The sequence below is a fragment of the Silene latifolia genome, chromosome 8 (genome assembly GCF_048544455.1).
Source record: "Silene latifolia isolate original U9 population chromosome 8, ASM4854445v1, whole genome shotgun sequence".
In the NCBI taxonomy this organism is placed as follows: Eukaryota; Viridiplantae; Streptophyta; class Magnoliopsida; order Caryophyllales; family Caryophyllaceae; genus Silene; species Silene latifolia.
Window position 1 is genome coordinate 110629982 of NC_133533.1, and position 6520 is coordinate 110636501.

The 6520-nt window shown below is 39.0% G+C and overlaps 1 non-coding gene across 1 annotated transcript; it reads left to right on the forward strand.

Moving 5' to 3' along the window:
- Positions 1-211: 211 nt before the first annotated feature.
- On the forward strand, positions 212-318 carry LOC141597850 (small nucleolar RNA R71). Its single transcript, XR_012523064.1, has one exon. It is a non-coding gene; the product is annotated as a small nucleolar RNA R71 (small nucleolar RNA).
- The last annotated feature ends 6202 nt before the right edge of the window (positions 319-6520 follow it).

Here is a 6520-nt window from a genome sequence, read left to right on the forward strand (position 1 = left end):
CAAAACCGAATTAGAATCCTTGCTCTTGCCTTTCCTCATTTGCCTATCACTTCCCCATTCCATAGTTCTTGAGGCCATCTCCTCAATTAGTTCCTTTGCCGCTTTATGCCCCAAAATGTCTAAGGCACCTTTCCCCGATCCCGCATCCAATGAAAGCCTAAGGTCTTGAGTCAACCCTTTGTAAAAATTGTTCACTAGCTCGGCCTCGGAGATGCCATGGTGAGGTCATAACCGTTAGAGCTTCTTATACCGTTTCCATGCCTCATATAAGGTCTCATCCTCTTCTTGAGTAAAGCTTTGTAGTTCACTCTTGACTTTGGCCGTTCTTGAGGGCGGGAAATACTTGTTCAAAAATGCCGAAGCCAACTCATCCCATGTCTTGAAGGAATCCGGGTCGCAATTCTTCAACCAATCCTTGGCCGAACCCCTAAGAGAACGGGGGAACAACCTAAGGCGAACCGCGTCATCGGAAACCCCATTTGATTTGTACATATCACAATTTTCAAGGAAATCATTTAGATGATCATTTGGGTTCTCCAAGGGACCTCCTCCAAATTGGTTGTCTTGAACAAGGTTGAGCAAGGCATTTTTAATCTCAAAGTTATTAGCTTGAATTCGTGGCCTTTGGATGCTTGGATTGACTATGTGCTTAGGAGCCATAGTGTCTCTTATCGGAACCGGATCACCCATGGTGTTAGGCTCTTCTTCTAAAACCCCAAAAGGATTTTCAAACACTTTGGTAGCTTCTTGGTGGTTAATTTCTTCAATCGGTGGAATATCAAGTAAACCCCTTCTTCTTAGAGAATTAAGTCTTCTTGCCGTGGCTTCAATTTCGCGGTCAAGTTGATATATCGGTTGACCTCGTCTTCGTCGCCTACTCATGCAAAAGACCTAAGCACTTGAAAGAAAGGATTAGTAACAAAGGACTTAGTCTAAACTAGAACAACAACGATTAATATCAAGCCGTACTCCCCGGCAACGGCGCCAAAAACTTGATGGTCTCAAGTTAAACCTCGCAAGTGCACGATTTTATCGTTGTACACTTAAAAGGGTCGATCCCACAAGGAGTAGGTGGAGTACTAATCGTTCTAATTCACCGGTTTAGCTAAGTCGATAAATAACAAAGTGGGTAGTAACAAACTAGCGCTAAACTAATCAAATTTAAAGACTAAAAACAAGGTAGGGTAAAAACAAGCTAAAGATAAAGGATAGATCAAATAAAGAGAAGGACTAGAACTCGGTCCGACATGAATATGAGTAATTCCACATACTAATCGTCTAGGCTAATAAAAAGGGGTAGGTAGGTGAGGGGGAGATGGCTCTAATTCGCCTAAGACCTCCCTCTCGGGTTCGAAATAGGACACTAGCTATCCCGGCTAACCCCCCTCTCGGGTTCGAAAGCCGGTATCCCTAACTCAAAACCCGACAACCCCCAAGAACATGCATTTTCCCAAGGAGGTCAAGTAAATGGTCAAGGTCATTAAACCCTCATTGTGTTCCGGGTCATCCCACTCCCTCTCTCGAGGGTCGATTTCAAACACTAATCTAGAGGCACCCCTCCTCGGTTCTCCCTTTCGGTCTCAACCTTAGTCGGTGACAAGGATGGGTTCCCAAATACCCAACTAACAACCTAACCAACTCTCGTTGGTGGTCAAGGGTCAAAAGTCGACAATACTAGAGAACCAAACCTTAAACAAGCAAATCCTCTAGACTACCCTCACCAATTTCCCCCACAAATTAGCCCTTAATGATAATTAGTTAGTGAAATTACCCATATCGGGTCAAACCGAGTCCTAGAAGGAGACTACTCACTAATCATGGTCCTAATTGCAAAATAAACAATAAAGATGGAAACTTTGGTCACAAACATGGTGAGGAGATGAATCTTACTACTAAACATGCAACAAATCAACTCTAATTAAGAGAAAAAGAGATTTTATCTAATAACAAGGTTAACTAATCTAAAAGGCACAATCTTTAACCAAATCAACTCAAAGATTAAGTCTTTGAGGACAACTATCCGAGGATGAACAAATGAAAGAGAATCAAAGAAAAGAGAAACAATGAAAAGATGAACAATGATGAAAATAACAACAACAAACAAACAACAATAACAATTTTAACATAAACAATCAAACAAACATGAAAGAAGAACAAAATGTAAACAAATGAAAATAGGGAGAGAATTAATACCAACACAATAGTGAAAGAGGAATTTGGATAGAAATAATAAAGAAGGAAATCCTTCAATCTTCTTACAAACCCAAGTTCAATCACTAATTAATTGAAGAACTTCTCTAATTAAGGAAAGATTAACAAAGAGATTAACAAAGTTTTAAGCTTGAAAGGGTAAAAATTCTGGATCTAGGGTTGTGTGTCAAAAAGGGTTTAAGAGGGGGTATTTATAGGCTTTTACAAGATTAGGAAGAAAAGAGGAAGAAAAGAAGGAAAAGCCCAAATTCTCGTCTTTCTTTGTGTTTTTGCGGTGCACCGGCTGGTGTCCTCTACCGCAAACCGTCAAGGATTTAAAATGTCCGCATCCGTGTTTTGCCGGTGGGCGGTTCTTGGCCCGCCGCAAAACACCTTCTTCAGACTTCTTCTTCTTTGTTGATGTGTGAAATGCTTGGTTGACCGGCCGCCGTGCTCCTACCAAAGAATGCGAGGAGGTCAAGCTTGTATTTCACCAAATTCTTCAATTAATTCCACTTGCTGTGCTTTACCGGTGGGCCGGTTGCCGGCCTGCCGGCAAAGCACCTTCTTCAACTTTTCTTCAAAAACTTGAGTGATTCTCTGGGGTGTGTTTTGCTTGGTGGCTAGACCAATTCTTGGTCTGGTCTCACAAGAAACACACTCTTCACCATTTCTTCACCATTTCTTCACCTCTTCTTCATGTAAAGGCAATGGGGTGCCTTTCTTGCCCCAATTTCTCTATACTTGGGTCGTTTCCTACAAAAGGATACTCAAGGTAACAAGTATGGGCATTGGGCACAAAATGCAAGGAAAAACACCCGAAACCGACTCGATACGAGTCGGTATGCATAAAAGAAAGAGGGAATTAAGAGTAAGTTAATCGTATATCAGACAACTTTGTTTTCTCCTTCCCCAAAGAAGAATACTGATGTGAATGGTAGTGTCTCCCCCAACCTGAATCCATGATGAGTCTAGGATTTTGGAATGTGAGGGGGTGAATGGAGATGGGAATCAAAGAGAAGTGAATAATTTCTTGCATTATCATTATATTAATTTATTTGGATTGCTGGAAACAAAAATAAAATCTGTTAATATGAATAAAATTATTAATGTTATGTTTAAAGATTGGAGTATATCTACTAATAATGCTTATCATAAAGGTGGAAGGGTTTGGGTGTTATGAAAACCTCACATGATTGATGTTCTTTTCTTGGAGTATGATGCACAATATATACACATGCTGGTCAGAGACAAACATAGCCAGATTCACTTTGCTCATACTCTTATATATGCTTTTAATGGGGTTGCTGAAAGAGAAACTTTGTGGGCTAATCTAACAAGGATAGCTATCTCCACTAATGGGCCTTGGGCCTTGGGCCAATCATTACCGAGTAACGATGAACAACTGACAAATAAATAATAAGTCCCTTATATTCCTTGTACGAGATTTAATAAATAAACACACTTATTGTGGAGGACACTACTCCAACACAACCAAGCTTATATACAATACATTACCTTTAACTTAGGTAAACTATCACTACGTTTATGGCTACAATATCGCTTCTAATATTACAAGAATATTAACTTGACGTAATACAATATTTAGGCAACCGTAATGATTCACTAAATATTCTTTCATCCATCACTACTTACATTTTTTTTGTTATGCAAATTTCACTCCGGCCTGAAGCCAAACAGGTTTGGAGCGATATCAAAAACAGATTTTGTCAAAGCAACGAGGCCCGGATCTATCAATTACAAGCTGAACTTCTGGCTTGTTGTTAAAGCCCGACGGAGTCACTTATGGCTATAATATCGCCTCTCCAGCTATCATCTTCTGGCTCGGGCCATGATGAGATAGATTTCGAGTTCCTAGGTAATGTTTCAGGGCAACCCTACACAATTCACACTAATATCTTCACCAAGGGAGCTGGCTAGTGTGAACACCAATTCAAGGCACTTTGGTTTAACCCTACTAATCGATGGTTATCACAACTACACCTTTCAATGGACCCTTTATTCTGTTACCTTGAACTTATCATCTTGTTTGCTCCTGCACTATTATATTTGGCAGTTTTTAATCCTCTAGTCCCTTTTTTCAGACGACTGGGCTACTCAGGGTGGCCGAGTTAGAAATCAACTTCCCAGACTCACAACCAATGAACGTGTATGCCAGTCTTTGGAATGCAGACGACTGGGCTACTCAGGGTGGCCGAGTTAAGACAGACTGGTCACTTGCACCATTTGTAGCCAATTTCCAAACCTACAATCCTAACTCTTGCTACTGCCCTGATCAAAACTCGGTTTAGAAATGTTCTAGCTACAATTCCGCTAACTAGTGGACTGACTTGAGTAAATACTAGCAATTAACTGAAACTCAGTACTACCAGATGAAATGGATCAGAGACAACTACATGATTTGACTATTGCCCTGCCGCCAAGGCTGTTGGGAAATTCCCCAGGGAATGTTATCTCCACCAAAACTAAGATGATATTGCACTAAACCAAGATCTTCGAGCTTGAGTATTTGCAAAAAATTAATTTAAATTTCTTCCTATTGTTTCCAATATTATCTTGTATTCCAAAAACAATATTCTTTTGTATTTACATTGCATTTTTCCTCAAGTTATTGCTTTTGTATTATAATATACCGTATTTGACCTGAATCTATAATTAAGTGGTAAATGTGAAACTGACCCTAACCTGACTGGTCACTGGCCTTTCTTTTTTCCTTGGCACCAGTTTTTGCGCTCCTCCAGTCCCTGCAGATCATTTTATTGCAACTCCATGCGGGATCCATCCATACACTCGAACTGCTGTCCAACTAGTTCGCTACATGTGCCATACTGTGTTTCCAGTAATCCATGCATACAGAGACGGTGTTGGTGTAAAACCAGTGGCAAGAGTGGTGGACTGGTGGTTATCAGCACTGAAAGCAAGAGCAGCAATACTGCTAGCCTCCAGCTCATTAAAACTGATTTATCATTCCTGTTTTTGTGTTGAAGTGAATAGTTCTTGTGACAGTGAAGTTTATATAAGGGAAGAGTAATAGTTCTGGTGACACGTTCATGCAATGAATGGGTGTTTTCAGATACTAGTTGTACGCGTACCCAGTACTAAAGATACATGATGCAGCATTCTTCATCAATCTCAACAACATGCAGTAACTATGAAGTAATGAAACGACGAATCCCAAACATTGATTCAAATTGGCCGTTTTCAACCTCATTACCTTGAGAGTTCATGTAACTACCGAGGTAATTGTAGTCAGTGTCTCAGACCTTCTGTTAATAGCAGGGTAACGGGTCAAATCTGAACATTTTAATCACGAGGTAATTGTACCCTGTTCATTTGAACATTTTAATCCTAAATTCAAAAATTTAATACATACTAGATGTTTGATAGAATAAAAAGGGTGACCTTTGCAGCATTATGTCATGAAATTTAATACTCCACGATTTTACAGATCTACTTGCTACTGGAAAATGCTTTCACAATTTTACTACCATCTTCGATTAATACGAGGTTTAATAACTCCCTGATCTCCACTATTCTAAACTGTATACATCATACTCGAACCTCCAAAATCGACTGTCGATTTTAATAACTACGATTAATACGAAGTTTAATACTCCACGAAGTAACGATTAATACGAAGTTTAATACGAATTAACTGTCTTTTCTTAGCCATACTATGAAAGAGGGAGAACTATATTCTTCATTCTGAACTTCGTTGTTGCGGAGTTCCACACCAGATTAAGGGGCCAATTATATTAAATGTAAACTTCTACAAGTGAGGATAGTTACAAAATCGACTGTCGATTTTAATAAGTACTATTAATACGAAGTTTAATACTCCATGAAATAACGATTAATACGAAGTTTAATACGAATTAACTGTCTTTTCTTAGTCATACTATGAAGGAGGGAGAAATATCTTCTTCATTCTTAACTTCGTTGTTGCTGAGTTCCACACCAGGTTAAGGGGCCAATTACATTAAATGTAAACTTATACCAGTGAGGATAGTTGGAGGTGCAAGCAGGGCCGGTTCTAACGTCTAGAGGGGGGGTAGCCTAAGAGCCAAACTAGAAAAATGCGCATTCTTCTAAGTTATAAAATAGTAACAGTAACAAATGAAAACAAAAAATCTAATTTTCCAAAAACAAAGCACTAATTTAGAAAAGCAAAATTCAATATCTAGATTATCGAGTACTTTCTTCTTTAATTAGTATACTTAATTTAGAAAACTCCTCTTTTAATTTTAAAGCAACAATTTCTTAATTTCAATGATATAATGTTAAGATATATGACTACCGATTGAGACTG